This window comes from Symphalangus syndactylus, chromosome 7 (genome assembly GCF_028878055.3).
Source record: "Symphalangus syndactylus isolate Jambi chromosome 7, NHGRI_mSymSyn1-v2.1_pri, whole genome shotgun sequence".
Taxonomy (NCBI): Eukaryota; Metazoa; Chordata; class Mammalia; order Primates; family Hylobatidae; genus Symphalangus; species Symphalangus syndactylus.
In genome coordinates, this window is record NC_072429.2 from 147,739,595 (window position 1) to 147,759,122 (window position 19,528).

A 19,528-nucleotide genomic window follows, 5' to 3' on the forward strand; every position below is an offset into this window, starting at 1 on the left:
AGGAAAACAGATTGTTTCAATACAGTTACTGAGAATAAGCAGCAAAACGTACTTATAAAGTACACAAGAGAGCTATAAGATAAAAAATTTGTTCAAAAAAAGATTTGGAAATTTTTATTGCATGAATGTTCAAATGGAAAGGAAAACTTTCTGGATTCTTTTTCCACCACACAGGAGTAGCAGCACTAAAGTAGTGAATAATGTCCGTTCAATTGGTAGTTTTCATGTATTTCTGATATCAGAAATGGACTGTTAGTAACTAGTTTTAAAAGCAGAGCATTTTTGTGCATGGCATTCCCCTGAATTCCAAAGCCCAAACTTAACTTAGGCTAATTTCTCTCTGCTGGGAGCCCCATTAATTTCTCATAGATAACATTTCATATATATGCGGCATTCTGATGATGTAAAGGAATTCACACCTTATGGGCCTACAAGCCAAATTTAATCAATGGCTTGCTTCATATGGCTGAGAGCTAAAAATTGTTTTGGCATTTTGGAAGTGTTTAAAGAAGGAGAAGGAAGGGGAGAAGAAGAATGAGTAGATGAAGGAGAGACAGAGACTACATATGGCCAGCAAAGCCTATAATATTTACTGTCTAGTTCTTTACACAAAGAACTTTTCCAATCTTGAACAAAACACACACATTTTCGTTATGCCAAAAAAGGACTACAATAAGTCTTCACTTAACATCATTGACAGGTGCTTGAAAACTGGTCATAGGTATATATATTTATGGTCACGTGATGTTTTGATACACGCATACGGAGGGATAAATTGGGGATGGTTAATTGGTACAAAAATACAGTCAGCGAAACCCATTTTACCATAGGTTGACATCAAAAGAGTTAAGCTTCTATGGCTTTTGGTAACTAAAACGTCAACAAACTTGTAAATAAAGATCAAAACACTTCTAATATTAAATGCTGAAATAAATTTCAGCTATTCATACGTTTAAGATTAATAAAAGCTAGTAAAATCATTATTTACCTACTTATTTCAGTTTAGGGTTGCAGTTGACCGCAGCCTATCCTGTCAGCTCAGGACGCAATGTGGGAACCAGCCCTGGACAGGGTGCCGTCGCATTGCAGGTGCACTCACACATACCCACAGTTACTCAGACTGGGACCACATAGACACGTCAATCAACCTCACATGCACAGCCTTGGGAAGTGAGAGGAAACTGGAGCATCCAGAGAATATCAATGCAGACATGGGGAGAATACATAAGCTCTACACAGACAGTGAACCCCAATTGGAATCAATTTGTTTTTTCTCATCAACATCATAATGAAATGACATTGAATGAAACGTCGTTATTCAAAGACCTGTTGTACTCAGTTCTAAACATTTCAGAATTAAGAGATCTACACACATCCTCTTCTATATAATGGAGTGGGTCTCTTAAAATTTCCTGGCAACATACTCTTAGCCTGCCTAGGAAACACTTTAGAATACAACTGCATTATAATAAATTTTCATATTCTATTCATATCTTCATATTTCTCCCTCTACTTATTAAGGTATAGTCTTGTATATGTAATCCTTCAGTTCCTGAACAAGGTGAACATATGATCTCATGATGTGTGTTTTAATTTCTTAACTTTGTTGAGATTTGGGAATGTGAGGATGATGGAAAGGAAAGAAAGGAATTCAGCAGCTATAAAAGAAATCTGACCTTTAATTTTTTTATTGAATTTGTTTCTTGTTTTATTTTTCCTTCCTTTGCACAAATGAGAACTTCTAGTTTTACAAAGGGTACCATCAACTTTAGGACAAAAATTTGTATTTGTGGCATAACACAAGTTGGAGACACAATGATTTAGAGATTGCATATCAATTTTATCAAATAAATGTGATAAAGTAGGTGATATGCACACACACACACATTTGTAGTGACAAAACCATTGACACAGATACCCAGATGGCACTTAATGTACTTTCAGCCTTAAATTCTTTCTCAAGGACAAGCCATTTGTTTGCAAATGATTTAGCATTCAAAAATGATTAAACACGGGAAAAAATGCATTGCACATAAAGTTCAGATTACAAGTGAATTAAAGTCACACTAATATAACTATAATTTATAATGAATTCAAATGGCTTTCAGAAGGGTCATCTGTGGAAGGTGAAGAGCAATCTGAATTTATTTTTCTGGTAACTGGTCATAGCAATGTTTTCTAGACTAGTGAGTGAGTGCTCATACAGCACCATGTGTGTTCAACAACACATAAAGTTGGATGACAAAATCTACTTTAGTGAGAAGGTAGCTATTTCCAGGGGCACCAATAGTAATGTCAGTTTTGAGTCTTGGGTTTGCTTTTGTTTGTTTACAAGGCGATGAAATGTTTAAGGAAAAAATAAATTCTACCAATCCATGTTGAGTGAACATTTCAATCCTTGTAAAGACCAAAGTCAGCTGCCACCATGCCATGCAAACCTTATAGTACATGACATGTTAAATCGGTAACCTCGAAAGGGACTTCTGAGAAGCTATGAGTAAAAGGCACATACAAAATGCCTCTGAGATGAATTCACAAATGAAATGGAAAAGGATAACTGTGTACATCCAAGAAGAATAGTAATTAACAGAAAACAAGAACACTTCTAAATTGAAAGAATCCCTAAAGTAAAAGAAGACCAAAGAAAAAGAAATAAAGATGAGAAGTGAAATGAGGCAGAAATGGTGAGCGACAAGGAGATACACTGAGAAAAAAAGTAGCTAAAGTTAGTGTGTTATTATTTCAGCAAAATTAAGTATATCAATACTGAGAAATATGACTTGAAATAGATTCAGTACCTCAAGCAGAAACATAAACAAATAACATCTGGGTTTTTCTTTTGATAACCAGTATTTTAAATACAAAAATCTAAAAATTTTGTCTTTGTGTAAGAGTTACACATTTATCATACCAATCAATAACAAAAAGGCGCTATAAATACTGTATGGAAATAAATGTCCTAACAGATGTTAACCAGACATCAGTCTTCACCGGTAAGGATTAGATTTGAAGGTGTTTGCAGATAATTAAAACTTGTTTTTATAACATAACTTAGCAGCTAAGTAGTATAATGAAAATGGGATATTCAAATTATAAGATATAAAATATTAAAGATAGAAGAACATGTTTATTTTTTCAATATAAATATTGTTACAGCTCAGAGAAACAGTATGAAATCTCAGGGCTCATGAAAGGCCACATTCTAGAGATAGTGATTGACAGGTATGGTAATTCCCCTACAGCGTGGTGCCTGTTGTCATGGAGTAGCATGTCTCCTACAGGGTACTACCAGCAGGTTCATGTAGGAAGAGCCAATAGTCCATGTGAGAAACCCCGGAAGGCTAAAGATAGAAGGAAATATTTGTGCCACGTTGAAGAGCAAGTTCACCAGGTGAATTGGCATGTGGCTAGGGTACAACTTCCCATACATATATAAATAATGAAACACACAAAAAATTATCAGAAAAGTATTTTATTATTATTAGAGTCACGATTAGCACTCTCCTCATCAGGAGAGTTTTAGGTTTTTTTCTTGCCCTACTCTATACTTTTTAAACACAGTCTCCAAGTTTCAAAATAAAAGTTTCTTATTTTTAATTCAAATCTCAATTAAAATAAAACAAAAACCGAAAATGTAGAAGTTCCTTATTATGACCATCTATATATCATACACAACAAAAAGACTGATAAAATTCCACTAAACACAACAGCTAGATCCGTATTCCCGTTACTGCTTAAGCCCATTCCAATAAGGATTTTATACCAAATCTGCCCTTGCCAAGGCTACCTGGGGCCTTCATTTTATTATTTGCAATGGACAATTTTAACTTCACATCCATGTTGGCTTCCTTACATCCTAGATGCACATACAGCCAGATTTTTTCCATCAGATGTGATTTGATCCTCCAAATTCGGAATGCCTTGATGACCTCCTCTTTATCTAAAGATCACTTTAAAAAGCCTGAAGTATTTGGCTCTTCCCTAAATCTTTGGCCAGATGTAATGTCATCCTCCCATTGGCTTTCTTTGTCCAAACTACATTAGCCTTATCTCAGATCTTCAAACAAGTTATATTTCCTGCCTAAGATCTTTCTATGAGTGAGTGAAAGGTGTGACGAAGATAGTTCCTCTTTGCCCCCAAAGGTTTCATTGATCACGCTGATAATGAATTTACTGTTATTTTAATCTCTTACTGTTATACTCAGGCTTAAATTCTCTACCCTACACACTTCAGTTGACATAATTTTAATTTCCACTGTGATGCTTCTCTCTCTTCTGTCAACACTCTCTCCTCACAGGGTTTCATCCAGATCAGGAGTCAGTAACATTTTTGACAAAGAGCCAGATAGTAAATATTGCAGGCTTTGTGTTGCCAAGAGGCAAATTTATGGAACTTTCCCTGCTGAAAAATTTCCCTGTATTTTACATTTTAGACTTATAAATGCCACACGTACTTATAACTCATGAGCCATACAAAAATAGGTGGCAGACCAGATCTGGCTCATGGGCTATAATAGTTTTCCAACCCCTCACCTAGATTCATGACTTTAGGCATGCTCTATAGGCTACGATGATCTAACTCACATCTCTAGCCAAGTCAACTTGTCAGTGCCTACTTGATGTCTCCACTTGGATTCTAACTAGCGTCTTAATTTAAGATTAAAAAATGTAAAATCAATCACACATACGCACCTACCCACACCTCTGTCACTTGCAAACTGCCTCATGTCATCAAGACTTTGCCATATCACTAAAAGTGACCATAATCCCCCATGTCCCTAAATCCAAATACCTTGATATAATTCTTGCTCAGTAAATTCAACCATCTTCAAGTCAACTTCCAATCTCAACTGATTTTCTCCAACTTTATTGCTACACTCATAATCCCAACTACCATCATCCTTCAACTGGACAGGTGCAATAGTCAGCTAAATGAACCCCCTTCCTTCACTAGTGTACCCTTCCACAATAGTACACCCTCCTAAGAGCTAACCTCATCGTATCACACATCCATCATACACTTTTCAATGTAGTTAATTTATATTCACATTTTGATATAAGATCTAGATTTGGTCCCTGAGAACACTCATGTAATCTCTCTCCATGCTCTTCCTTCATGGACATTCCAGCCAAACCGGCCTTCTTTTCTTTGTAAGAAACTATCAAGCTCTCTTTTTAAATTACAGAATCTTTATATCTGCCCTTCTTTCTGCTCAGAGCACCCCAGATCTTCAAAGTACCTTCCTCTTTGTCTTCACTCAACTCTCAAATGAAATATTACCTCCTCAGAGAGAAAAATGCTCTGAAATACCTACAGCCAGATCAGTGCCTTCCTCCTTGACAGTTTTACTCAGCCATGTTATCACATGTAATCTTCTTCGTAGTAGTGTACTTTATAGCCCTTCACACCATTGCTTTTTTTAGGTATTTGTATGTCTTCCTCCTCTTTCCCTCCTCACTACAGTATAGCCAATTGTGTCTTTGCCTTCTTCACTGCTATATCCCCTAGTGCCTGGTAGGCTTTCTATAAACAGCCATTTATTGACTTATTGACTACATGTATATGCTAATCCTTTTTACTAATTGTTGTTACACTATAAATTTCTCTTCTCCCTCTCTTCGCTTCCCTCTTCTCATGTCCCTTGATGCTTCCTACTCAATATTAACATGGACATCATTTTGTGTCTTCAGCATTTCTCTTTTCATTATATTATGATAGGTTAATTTTCCTAAGAAAACACTATTTTGACAAAAGCAAAGCATTAAAGTAAAGCAGCATAGGATCAATTTTTTCCTATTGAAAAGGAAACACCATCTTTCCGAGAAGACAATTCCACCAGGAAACAAAAAAAACACACACATTTCCGGTAAGTCCTAGTTCCCAAGACTTGAAGCCAGTATGTTTTTCCACTTTCAAGTATCCTTGACTGTAGAGATAAAAGGTATCCACTTAGAGATATTAACTCATTACCACTGCCTAAATTTGGTTTCCAGAAACACAACTTAATATGACATCAATGGATGTGATAATCATTTGAAAGTAGCTTTATCAAAATCATCCAACAGAACAAGTTACTTTCCTAATTAGCATCCTCGGTTAAATACCTAAATCTGATGAATAATAAGTTATGCATTATGCTAAATTGCATTGGCTCACTATCTTAGAATGCTTTCAAACTAATTAAAAATGAGATATTCAGTGATGAGAAACATAAAAAGATAAAAACCTATTTCAATCAGTTTAAATTAGAATTTAACATTTCTTCAATACGCTCTTTTGTAGTCAATTGCAAGAGTAATAAAGCAAAATTATTGAGTCTATAATAGTGACCGTTCAAAATTCATAGTGAATTATTAAAAAGAAAACTAAGGTCCCTGCCAACTTTCCACCTCACTTCAAAGCATAGCCAAGGTCATTACAACAGCAAGTAAAAGACTCCACACAATTCCCACTTCTTCGCCTCTATACTGTTACTTCTGGAATCTTCTACTGCTCCAAATTGTGTGTTTGCTCCAGACTCAGCAGTTCTCACCACCTTGTTCTTCCAATTGCCATCTTCTCTGTGCGGCCTTTCTTGACTACCCAGTTAAAAATTATCCTATCAAAATTATCTGATCCCCATCCAGGATTACTTTTCACCATCTAACTTACGATACTTTGCATATTTATGTGGCTCATTGTCTGTTATCTGTCTCCCTAAGTTAGAATGCGAGCTTCATGATGGCAGAGTTTTGGTCAATTTCCTTCACTCAATAATTCCTGACCCAAAGTAAACACTTCATAAGTATTTTTTGAATATACTAATATATAGTCCGAATTATCAAGGAACTTATAAATAAATAAAGACACAACCCAGCATATAGTGCAGCTTGAGAAATGTTGATAGTGTGGTACAGGAGGAGGTATGTAAACTATGAGAAGCAACAGTTAAATAAGAAGCAATCCAGAAAGACACACAGTGTGGGTGACATCTGAGTTAAAGGACAGAAGGTAAGAAGATAACCAGATGGAGAAAAGAGAGGAAGATCTTACAAACAAGCATCAGAAGTTACCATAAGAAAAGCAAGTACAAAATCATCAGAAGAAAAACAATTGCATCCCAGTTATTACCACAAACATAATTAACTATGAAAACCCAGAACAGTTCATGCTTTGATAATGCTAAAGTTGATACGTAGATTAAGATGTGATATAACAATCTGCAAATCTTAGTTTTCAGAAAACCTTTTTAGGCAAGATATGATGATTTAAGGAAGAAAAGTTGCTGATGGATGAGGCATGTTGTCCCTTAAAGACAAACACTATGAAGACTGCGTACAGCCTTTATAATGGAAAGGTGCCACGTTTTTTCTTTTCTAAGTCCTTGGAATCTCAGTTGGCAACTTTGAAATTCATGTGTAATTCATGAGCTTTTTAAAAGAAATGTAATAAGTAACACAAGTGATTCTAGAGCTTGTCTTTAGGCTGAGGTAGATATTGGCATTATAAATTGAAGTGCTAGAAAGGAACAATAAGAATTAAGAATAAGCAGTAATTTCTGCCAAGATCTGTGGCACCCAGTCTCACACATAAGGCTTTTTGGAATCTCTTGGTTTCCAAGGTTCAGGCTCTCATACTTTAGTTTGTACATAAAGGACTTAAGTTATTCTTAAAGCACAGTTTTAGCACTTCACACCAGGAGATGGTTATGAGACTGATCACAGGATAAAGTGAAATAGGATGTGTGCCTACTTGTAGAAGGAACCTCGTTCCTTTTGCCATTCTATTCCTACTTTTCTGGCAGGAAAGTCCTAGAAAAAATTTCATATACAGATTAATTTTAAACAATTTACATTATATTTTACTATTAATAGCTTCTAGAATATCTTAGCTTAGGCTGGCCCTGGTGGCTCACACTTGAAATCCCAGAATTTTGGGAGGCTGAAGTGGGCGGATCAACTGAAGTCAGGAGTTTGAGACTAGCCTAGCCAACATGGTCAAACCTAGTCTCTACTAAAAATCCAAAAATTAGCCGGGTGTGGTGATGCGTACCTGTAATCCCAGCTACACAGGAGGCTGAGGCAGGAGAACCATTGAGCCTGGGAGGTGGAGGCCGCAGTGAGCCAAGATTGTGTCACTGCACTCCAGCCTGGGCAACAGAGCAAGACTCTGTCTCACAAAAACAAAAAACAAACAAACAAAAAAAGAGTATCTTAGCTTATATATTTCTCACATCTGATCCTACCACTTTACTTCTTTTTTCCTGTTTATACCAATTATTTCTATTCCTCTTTACATATAGGCAGAAAGATAAGACTAAAATGTGTCATAGACAATGACATCTAGTAAATTGACGTATTCTTCATGTTTAATTCCACAACAGATTTCAAATACAACCAAAATCTCCAAATAAAATCTTAATTCTAAATTGAGTGCTTGTACAGTCTTCAAATATGTTCAAATAGAACATCAAAGCTCAATAAAAATAGTTATATCACTTGGGATGGTGTTTAAAATATTTTTTCCTAAATAAATTCAGCTTCAGAGGATGAGAAAACCTTCGTTAGGAGATGTTTTAAAGAACAAATTAAGTTAAATGTGAAGGAAATCATACTTTATTTTGTTGAATAGTAAGATTTTTTTGTTGCTATTGTGAATTAATGCCATCCAAATATTGAGTGATGTAATTCAATTTAGTAAAAGAAAAAAGTCTAAATTATCAACTTCTTTCCTTATAAAAATGAAATATGCTATAACTTGCATTTTTTCCATGGCAATGACCCTGATGATCAGAGAGGTTAAAACCTAAAAACATTTAAAATCATCTAATCTAAATTATAAAAAAGAAATCCCTTTCTTCAGAAAAAATAATTTTTTAAGGAAGCACTCATAAACAAATCTCTACTAGTAGATATACAGCATACACATCTCTTACTATCTCCCATGCAGACTGCATAAAAAGGCGTGCTGGCTACTTTTAAGAAAACAACATTCAGATGTCTGGAAAGTATCTGAAATGCATGATTAATCTACACAGATAATTTTCTCAAGAAACCAAATTTTGAAGACAAGTAATTCAAAAGTCTATTGTCTATAAAGTAAATCCGCTGGTATACTTAAACTGCTGTAATCCTTTCTCTGTTTACCTTATAGTGTGCACCTCTCAAGCTATGGGAATGCATGTCTTCTCTAAGAAGAGCTGACTTCTTTTGTAGGAAAAAGCTGTTGGAAATGACTGTTAGGATTTCAAATGTTTGGGAGTGTGTATTCATGTGGGTTTTACGTGTTGAATATTTGCATTTGTAATTTTAAGATGCTTAAATCAAAAACTAAAATGACCTATGCAACATAATTCTGCCATAGGATAAATTAAATTCAATTAAATGTTCCCATACAAATTATTATCTACCACAATGTAAAAATATTTATATATCACAAAGATGTAAGAAACACTGACTTCTATTATACAGCAGAGTTCAATTTCACTACTACTTAGCTTGATGATATTTTAAGGTCATGTCTCTTGGAATACACATTCAATATTCATTGCCAAACGTCTGAGCTCACCTCTCTTGAAGCAATATTCAATTATCAAAGGAAAATAATTTACCAAGCAACCTCACAAAACACAAACTCTAGGTAGCATCAAGGTTTTTCAAAGTGATTATTCCTTACTGGTCGAGATCCTAAGATATTAAAACTCATAGATCACATGATCTGAGATTTTCTAATTGAAAAGCTGTAGCTGTAAACCTTTCATTCAAAGTCGGATACTACTTTCAGCTGTCAAAAGAATTATGCAATCACTTAAACTTCTGGAATGAAAGAGAAAATGAAGGGAACAATAAAAGTAACTGAAATGCACTGAGAAATGAACATAAGGAACCAAATGGAGGCAAAGACAGAGAGAGAGAGAGAGAGGGCTGTTTATCTAACCTTCCCTTCTTGAGTGGGTTTTCTCTGATATCTCTAGAGAACAATTGGATGTGTAACAATGAAATACAAAACACAAGATACTGTCTTCGTATAATTACTTGTAATGATTCCAAGATGCCATAATTTGAGAACTTGCTAAATAGGACAACAAAGTGATCTGCTTTTCCAAAATTTTGCCCCTTACCTTATATATTATTTCATGGTGAAGATCAATAAAACTGAAAATTGGAATTGCCAGATATTATCAGATTTTATTTTTTGAATGCTTAACAGCTGACCCAAAATCTGGTCATAAAAATGGAAGTTAAATTAAATTGTCCTCAAAATTTAAGTTTGCTACATTTGTAAGAACCACTTGCTTCTTCAAAATCTCAAACTTTCTCATATCTAGCAGCAAATTGAAATTAGGAATTTAAGCATGTAAATTCATCATGGAAACCAAATTGATTAAAATTTTCTGTGTATTCATGATAATGTTTAAAATTTTTGCTACATTTAAACCCTAAGTTAGTTACAAAAACCCTAAAATTATGCTTGTTTAAAAACTTGGGCTAACTTGCTTTTGAAAACATACTGACATATTCGTTCCATTCTTCTTATAATTATTTTTTTGTCACTCCCAAGCAGCACACCATTGTATATATCCCCAAAACGGCACTTCTTTGTTAAAGCCATTAGGACAGAAATATTTTTGAGCCAGATGCAATGGCTCATGCCTGTAATGTCAGTACTTTGGGAGGCCTAGGTTAGAGGACTGCTTGAGGATAGGAGTTTGTGACCTGCCTGGGCAACATAGCAAGACCCAGTCTTTACAAATGAAATGAAAATAAAATATAAAATAAACTGGCTGGACAAAGTAGTGCACACCTGTGGTCATAGCTACCAGGAGGCTGAGATGAGAGGACCATATGAACCCAGGAGTTTGGGGCTGAGAATGAGCTATGACTGCACCACTGCACTTCAGCCAGAACTATGGGTTGGTGAGTTAGAAATAAGTTCTCAGTTCTGAATATAATAACTGCTCCTGGCACTCCCCAGAATGAGCTGGGTTTTCTTTTGCCTCTCTATAGTCCCTCTTCCTCAGGAAATACCCCCATGGTTCTGCCCGCTGTGCTATTAATTACACCAATGCTTATTATATGTCAGTTCAGTTTTATCTAGATTCTCCCAAAGTCAGTGCTGAACTTAGTTGTTTGAAAATGTATATATTGTAATAGTTACCAAAAAGACCAAATACAGCTAGATATTTATGCTATTTGTTTTATTTCCATCGTAGGTATATTTCCTTTTAAAATTCATATATATCTTTCTCTAAGGATTGTCTCCGTTTTCAGATGTTAAGCACTTTCTCATGCACACACCACCTAAGCAGCAAAGACAGAGTCCACGTCAGGGAATGTCACATTCAGGATAAGTACCTATTATTCTGTAACTCAGAAGTAGGAAAATGGATGTCCTCAAGCAGATGCTTTTCTTGACAGATACAAAAATTTGACAAGGATCACTGACTGACTTCCAACCCACCATTCATCACTTTTATCTTATTTTGACCCTAAGGGTCCCAGAGGGATAATGGCACTACATTCCTATTTAGAATTCAGATTTCAGATTGCATTTCTTATATCATTGTTTATAAGTAGTGGTTGCACACAGTCGCGATAATACTATGACATTAATCTACATTCCTCGTTAAATCGATTTTTGTCTTCCGTTTTTGAGCTTAGCTACAATTTCTCACACGGTTTCTCTAGGAAGATTCCTCAATGACTGAAACATTTAGAACATGGTCGATTCATAAATACGACACTGGGATTCCCCAGTGACTGAAACATTTTGAACATGGTCCATTCATAAATACGACACTGGGATTCCCCAATGACTGAAACATTTAGAACATGGTCCACTCATAAATACGACACTGGGATTCCCCAATGACTGAAACATTTAGAACATGGTCCATTCATAAATACGACACTGGGATTCCCCAATGACTGAAACTTTTAGAACATGGTCCATTCATAAATATGACATTGGGATTCCCCAATGACTGAAACATTTAGAACATGGTCCATTCATAAATATGACATTGGGATTCCCCAATGATTGAAAAATTTAGAACATGGTCTATTCATAAATATGAAGAGCTTGTGTAGAAAGTATAATTTACTTATCCTATTATGCTTAAGAAATTATGTGAAATAATGTGAAAATAATCTTAAAACATTTGCATGCATATTTGCTGCAAGAGTCATCTTTCATTGATACTTAATCATAATCATGGACATGGTGGGTCCCAATAACCAATATTTAATGCAAGACTGTAAATTTAATAGAGAGAAAACCTTATTTATAAATTTTCATGTGTTCTTTTCTTGACAATAAGGAGCTGTGAGATTTGTATTTTAAAAGATACTTAGTAATAAAAACTTTAATTTTTAAAACTTTTATTTTTAAATTCTGCTTAATTGCATAAAAGTTAAAAGGTAATATTTAATATTTAATGAGGCTTATTGAGCTAAATGATGATATGCAGCTTGGGTTATACTTGCAATTATAAGATTTGCTCATTATACCTAAGCAATCTCCTTCACTCAATCTAGCTACCACTAAGGAAGCAAAATTCCCTGAATCATAGTATCAAAGCATTCCATTATGTTTTCTATTAAGTTGTTTTGTTCTTTGAATCATTGTCTATTTTAATTTATCCTTTTAGAAAGAAAACAAATTACTTAATTTGCATTTCCCACTAGAAGCTTCACTACAGCTAGACTTGGAATTGATTTCAGGCCATTTTTTAATAAATGATGGTCCCTAGTGAAAGATAGAATACTTGAGCCATCAATATTGAGTAAATAAAAGGGTTTGGGTAAATAAGAGAGAAGATACCTATTTTTCTCAAATATTTTAAATATCTAATAACCTATTCCTCATCTAAAACAAGCCACAATTACTGGAAATGATGGTCAGAGGAAGGTATTAGCAACCCTGTGTAATACTACATGTCATGTTGGATCACTATTACAGAGAAACAGTTGTCATGCTGCATTTTAGTAATTCTACACATCACCAGAGAAATAGACAACTCTTATAGCCAAAGAAATCCAACGTAGCTACTGTCTACATATTCTTGTTTTAGACCTTTGGTGAAAAAAACTACTATGTGTATTGAATATATTTTACATTAGTTTTATGACAAAAAAGAAAAATGAGAATTCTATTAGATGCAAATACAAATTCTGAATGACAGGAAAGAAAAATTAAAATCAAAGCTGATCTTAATTAACAAAATGTATTATCTGCTTACATGTATATACAACTGTTCATATAAAGGCACAGATGCATTTGTGGTTTTGAAAAATATCTATTTCATTTCAAAACTTCATTGAACAATATTACATATGGCAAGAAAACTGCTTTTTTTGAAGGATCTTTTAAAAAGTGTTAAACTTTATTAGATACTTCAAACTAGCAAAGCTCAACTTCATCACAATTATATAATAACACTGCACACTTTCAATTTTATCTGGAGAAATATACCTATCCCTTGAAATAACTCTGTAAACTTCCTGCTCACAGATTTCATTTCAAGCCTTGAAAATGCAGGAAATCAATGCCGAATATACTTGCCCGGAAAGGAAAAGAAAATTTCAGCGATGTCAGGATGTTTTATCACATAAAATACAGAATTGCAATTTGTATCTGAGCAGGCAACACACCTCCAAAAATAATACAATACTTATCACAAAATACATTCACAGATACTAGATTTGGCACAAACCACTCCATACAGCTATTGATGAAATCAGTATTGAAAGCCTTATTACAAAATCTATGGCCTTTTTCTACGCTCCAACAGACATTTCAGGATGCCACAACCTTGCAGCTCCACTCTCTCATTAATTTCCCCTAAATACACTTGGCAGAAGAATGAGAAACGTCACATTTTTCATTTAATTTCTAAAGAACATCGCATCCTTTAAGAATAGGTTCTTGAAATTTTAAAATGTAAAACATAAAAACCCTAAAGAGACAAACATCCAAAAACATAAAAACCCTAAACAGACAAACGTCCAAAAACTTTTCTTCAAAATCACGACAACTTTATATGCTACGTGTTCTTGTAAAATACCACACACACAAACTCACAGGCACACCCACCCACCCAAAACCCACACACACGCATATTTATGGCCTCGTAACACCTCACATATATATACATACCACCAACTACAACAGAGACACACGCATATATATGGCTTCATAAAACCTCACATATATATACATATCATCAATTACAACAGAGAAAAGCCAATTTCAGAAAGATGGCTTCAATTTTGATGCATTTACTCACACCTAATTCTATTTCAATTTAACTGGTGCAGAGATATTACAATACCCTGTAACAAAAACCTGACGGAAGATTGTAACAAATTGCTTAAACATCAAACCAAAGACTCAACATAATTTCATCACAAAGTGAAATTCGCATCCAACTCGCAAAGAATTAGAAAATCCTTGCACTTACCTTGGCCTTGTCCATTCCCCAGATGACCCCAAAAGACCACCGTCATCATCAACAGCCCCGGAGCCCACGTCCACATCCTTCTAGTGACACGCTTATGTCTTCTGGCCATTGCATCTTAAACTCTGCATATTCAGTGGGGTGGATGTGAAAGTACAATAAATTACATTCTTAGAGAAATACACTATGACTCAAATCCCATATCTAATATGCACTGTGCATTTCTGAATTATCCTGCCTACAAGGAGGTATATTTGAAAATCATGCTTCCCTTTAGGGTTGTCATATTGATGATTAATACGAAAGCTCATTCATTTTTAATCTTTAAGCATTCATCTGAATTACATTTTTAATATCATTTTCCAAAACAGGCCACTTAACCTATGAATGTTAAAAAGTACTCCGGATATACATATTGGAGTTCAGTCAAGCAAAAGCATGGTGTATGGACACTACTTAAGTATAACTTGATATTTAGGCAAATTGATGAATTTAACATACCATGTAATCTCTACATATATACAAAAGGACTTTTCAACACATTTATGTAAGTTTTGCATAAATACCCTTGAAAATATTCTCAAGTTTTAAGTGGTATTCTAATTATGTCAGTAATTTTAACTGAATAAAGAGATGCATCATGTGCAAAAACTAATCTTGTTTACTTAAAATTGAGAGTAAAATTAATTATAGAAGGTACAAAACACTTGTAATTTTGATTTCAGATATATGACCCACAGGAACCTTCATATATACAAATATTATACACATATATGCAATGTATATTTGAATGTTCATTTTGAAACTGTTTTTCATACTGATACATGAAAATACTTAAATGTCCACCAAAGCAAGGTTATTTATTCATACATTTGAATGATATACAGTAGCTCAAAAGAATAAACTTGAGTTGCATGTACTAATATGGATAAGTGTCCAAAATGAATAGTGAAGCAAAATTAGCAAATTTAATAATGATAAGTTCAAAACTACACCTTTCATATGTAAACATGTGCAATAGTTAAAACTATACATTTTATGTTGCATAAGTATATAATACAGTATGATAACGCATAAGAATGATAAACACCTTCAAGACCAAAGTTAGGAAATTACAAGACTACAATTTAGATGGTTACTAGGTGGAATTTTAAATCAGAGGTTACTCCTAAATCCCAATTTTTCCACAGTTGACAAAATACGGAGTTAAGAAAAATAAACTTAATGATTTCCAGAATGAACGCTTTATTCAAAATGCTACGTAATTACAATTCTAATAAACTTGCAAGGGAATCCAGTCACCCAGAAATTTTGTATGCCTTTCTCCTACATCACGAAAGGGGAAGATTTAATTACCAACTTTGCATTACTTAACGTCAGACACATAGTATCAGAGCTAAAGAGAAATTTAAGAAACACCTAACTCAACCTCTCTATTTTAAATGACCAAATGAGTTGAGAAGGTTACAATGGCATTTCTAAGTTCATATGTAAAAACAGAATTTTGATGACAATGGCAGTTTAAGTACTAATAAACACTCCTTGAAAAGTTACTGTAATCCAGGTTATTTTACTGTGCTAAATGCCTTACATTCTTTACCCAATTCAGTTTCCACAGAAATCCTATGAACAAAGCACTTCCAAAATTTACCACTTCACAGCTAAGAAAACAAGGCTTAGAGAAATGCTACACGATCCCCTAGTCATGAGGTTAGTAGGTACCACTGTGGAGACTGAGGCAAAACAGGACGATTTCAAAGCCTATGCTCTGAACAAGTAAACACTAAGCAGGAATTTAGTTCTAGATCTCCCAGTTGTAGTCCAATAATCAGCCAAAAAATGGTGCTGAGAAGAGGGGAAAGAAAGATGTCTTGTATATGGAGCCTCATATATTTGATCCCAAATAAATCTTCAAATTGAAAATCATTAGAGCACAAGGCAATAGAATTATTAGTTTCTAAAATCATCAACCTTTCCCAAGTTGAACATACAAGTATATTTTATCATACATATACTATATGTGTGTATAACGTGTGTTTATCTAAGTATTCCTGTGGTTTATATATCTGGATTTGGAATTACAAGTGTTTTGTGGTTTATTATTTATTTATTATTATACTTTGAGTTTTGGGGTACATGTGCACAACGTGCAGGATTCTTACATATGTATCCATGTGCCATGTTGGTGTGATGCACCCATTAACTCGTCATTTAGCATTAGGTGTATCTCCTAATGCTGTCCCTGCCCCCTCCCCCCACCCCACAACAGTCCCCAGAGTGTGATGTTCCCCTTCCTGTGTCCACGTGTTCTCATTGTCTCCCTCTGTTGCTCTGGCTGGAGTCAGTGGTGTGATCATAGCTCACTGCAGACTCCAAGTCCTAGGCTCAAGCGATACTTTTGCCTCAGCCTCTCAAGTAGCTCGGACTACAGGCACGCACCACCATCCCCGGCTAATTGTTTTACAGAGATGGGGTCCCACCGTGTTGCTTGACTGGTCTCAGCCTCCTTAAGTCAAGGGATCCTCCCACCTAGACTTCCGAAAGCACTGAGATTACAGGTGTCAGCCACCTTGCGTTTTTTGATTTCTTCAATTAATTTTACTTATACACTTGATTACACAAGATTAATTTTGTGTACATAATGAATCTCTTTTGAGGTTTAAGTTACTGATTAATTAGAGTACCACTTAACAAGCGTGTCATCCCAGCACTTTGGGAGGCTGAGGTGGGCGGCTCACCTGAGGTCAGGCATGAGCCACCGTGCCCGGCTTACACACATTCTTTTCACTCCTGCTTTCAGATCTCTATTCCCTTCTAATTCCAGTGGAACCACTTTCACTTAGTATCAAAATATCCAGATCCACTCATCAAAGTGTAAATAATCCTTCAGCAAATTACCTTTGCAAATCTACTTTTATGTAATATTTCCTTAACTTCTTCTTACCTACATCCAGTAGTCATTTTACAAGGCAGAATATTTTCTATTTTATATAGAACTGAGGCAGTATTTGAAAAAAATCTCAAAACACTCTTCAGGAAGGACTGGCATCTAAAACACCAGTTCCAATATATATTTTAGTAACATTTTAAAGGACAGATGGTTTTCAAAATGTTATTATAATTTAAAAAAATGTAACCTTCCTCTCTGAGTTCATGTTTATGGAAAACTAATATTTCATAAATGCCAAGTTACTATGATGTATTGTCTAAATGCTGCCCCTGACATTCTATAAATGTAAAAATCATAACCTTCTAACTAACTTTGGTATTAGTCAACAACTGTGCTGATGAAAAGCAAAATCAATTCATTTAAAAAAAATTTTCCATGAAAAAAAAAACAAGTAACTTGTAAGTAGTAGCGTAGATGAACCAAAAAATAAAGTAACATTAACCAGAAAGACATGCCATGGATTTCTCTAATCTTTTTTTGGAACACACTTTTCATGCATATGAAAATAAAAATTAAATATAAAATGCCTACTTTATGTATGTACTTTTACTTGTGTCTATTGTTCTTTAAAGGTTAAAATAACTCCTAAAGCCTGCATAGCTGAGCCCATTGTGCTCTTCTGCCCATAAAATAGATTGGATGTGCAGTGAAAGAGGTATAACTTAGGCTTTCAGATTAGTTATGACGATGGAAACACAATTCTATTCAATAGTGTTCATGTTGGTCTTTGAAATGTTTAAGGTCACAAGGCAAAAGAGAACAGACTTTAAGAATGTTCGTGTATTACTTCTCGTCTTACCCAATAGCTAGATTAGTTCAATAAGGCCAGTGTTTTGGAGTAAACAGCATTGTGAAATGTGTCGCGGAGTCCGGAGGCTCCACCACCTACCTCCAGGTAGTTGTTCTGTCCGGTGGAGCCTAGACTAATACCTTAGGAGATGCATTACATCTACAGGTACCAACTAGGAAGGGTAGTCTTGAATTAAATGGCTTTAGACACGTTATAAGAGCAAATCGAAGCTTCCAGGTATTAGAACTACTTCAGTCACAGAGCGTCTCTGGGTTCTATCTGTGGCCAGCATCATGTCTCTGTCTGCCCTCCCCGAATGCTTTCTCTCATCATGTGGATCTTCTAGATGGTTTTATTCTTCCCCAGCCAGCCAACTTGATCAACAAGCCTAGGTATATTAGGTATGTATAAAGTTGGTTCTTAAATAAAGTCCATTACTGTATCTAGGTAAGTAATGTCTTCAGACTTACAATTTCATTGATATCTATAAAGAGTGACTCTAGTTAGCTTCTAGTGTCAGTTTTCCTAGCAGCTTCTTTAAAAAAAAAAATCCTCTCTGTAACAAAGCTTCCTTGCAAGTATTGCTGTTGGCAATAGTCCTCTTTACTGAAATGCTTATCCGGTGAAACTTGCGCTGTGCCAGTGAGCCTGCAGGTTGATGGTCCTTTTGTTCAACTTCTCCATTATAAAGCAACCTCTCTGATCACCCTTTTAAAACTAAAGACCAAAGAGTCAAATGAGATCAGGAAGTGACCAGAGCTCACAGGTCATCAACTCCTCTTCTTAGCATATTATAGCACACAGTCTAAGCCCGAAAAACACAGCAGAACCCATTACAGCTCTCGAGTTCCAGTTATTAACATTGATTTTTTTCAATGGAAAATTTTCATTAGAAGCTATCACAGGACTCACATTCAGTAATAACTTAGATTAGGATACATACTGGAGCCTTTGTCCTTAGAGTAGGTACCACTGAGTCACTATTAAAAGGAGTCTTTTTGACCTTAGTAAATTCTCACAGGGCTTATCTCAGTCTAAACTGTAACTGGCCTTTACTAGTGATGTCATGTGTAATTCAAATTAATATTGTAATGTATATAAATTGTATATATAGTATAATACATGCATGTATTTACATTTATTTTATTTTATTTTTTAATAAGATGAAACTTAGAGGTTAAAATATGACTCTAGGCCATTGTGCTTTAGAATGAAGAGCACAGACATGGGTTGCAAATGTAAATTTTGGCCCAATTTAATTTCTGTGACAAATTCATTAATGTCTTCAAGGTTCAGGCTGTATGTGTGAGACAAATGAAAACAGCTCTAAGATTCCTGAAAACCCTAAAG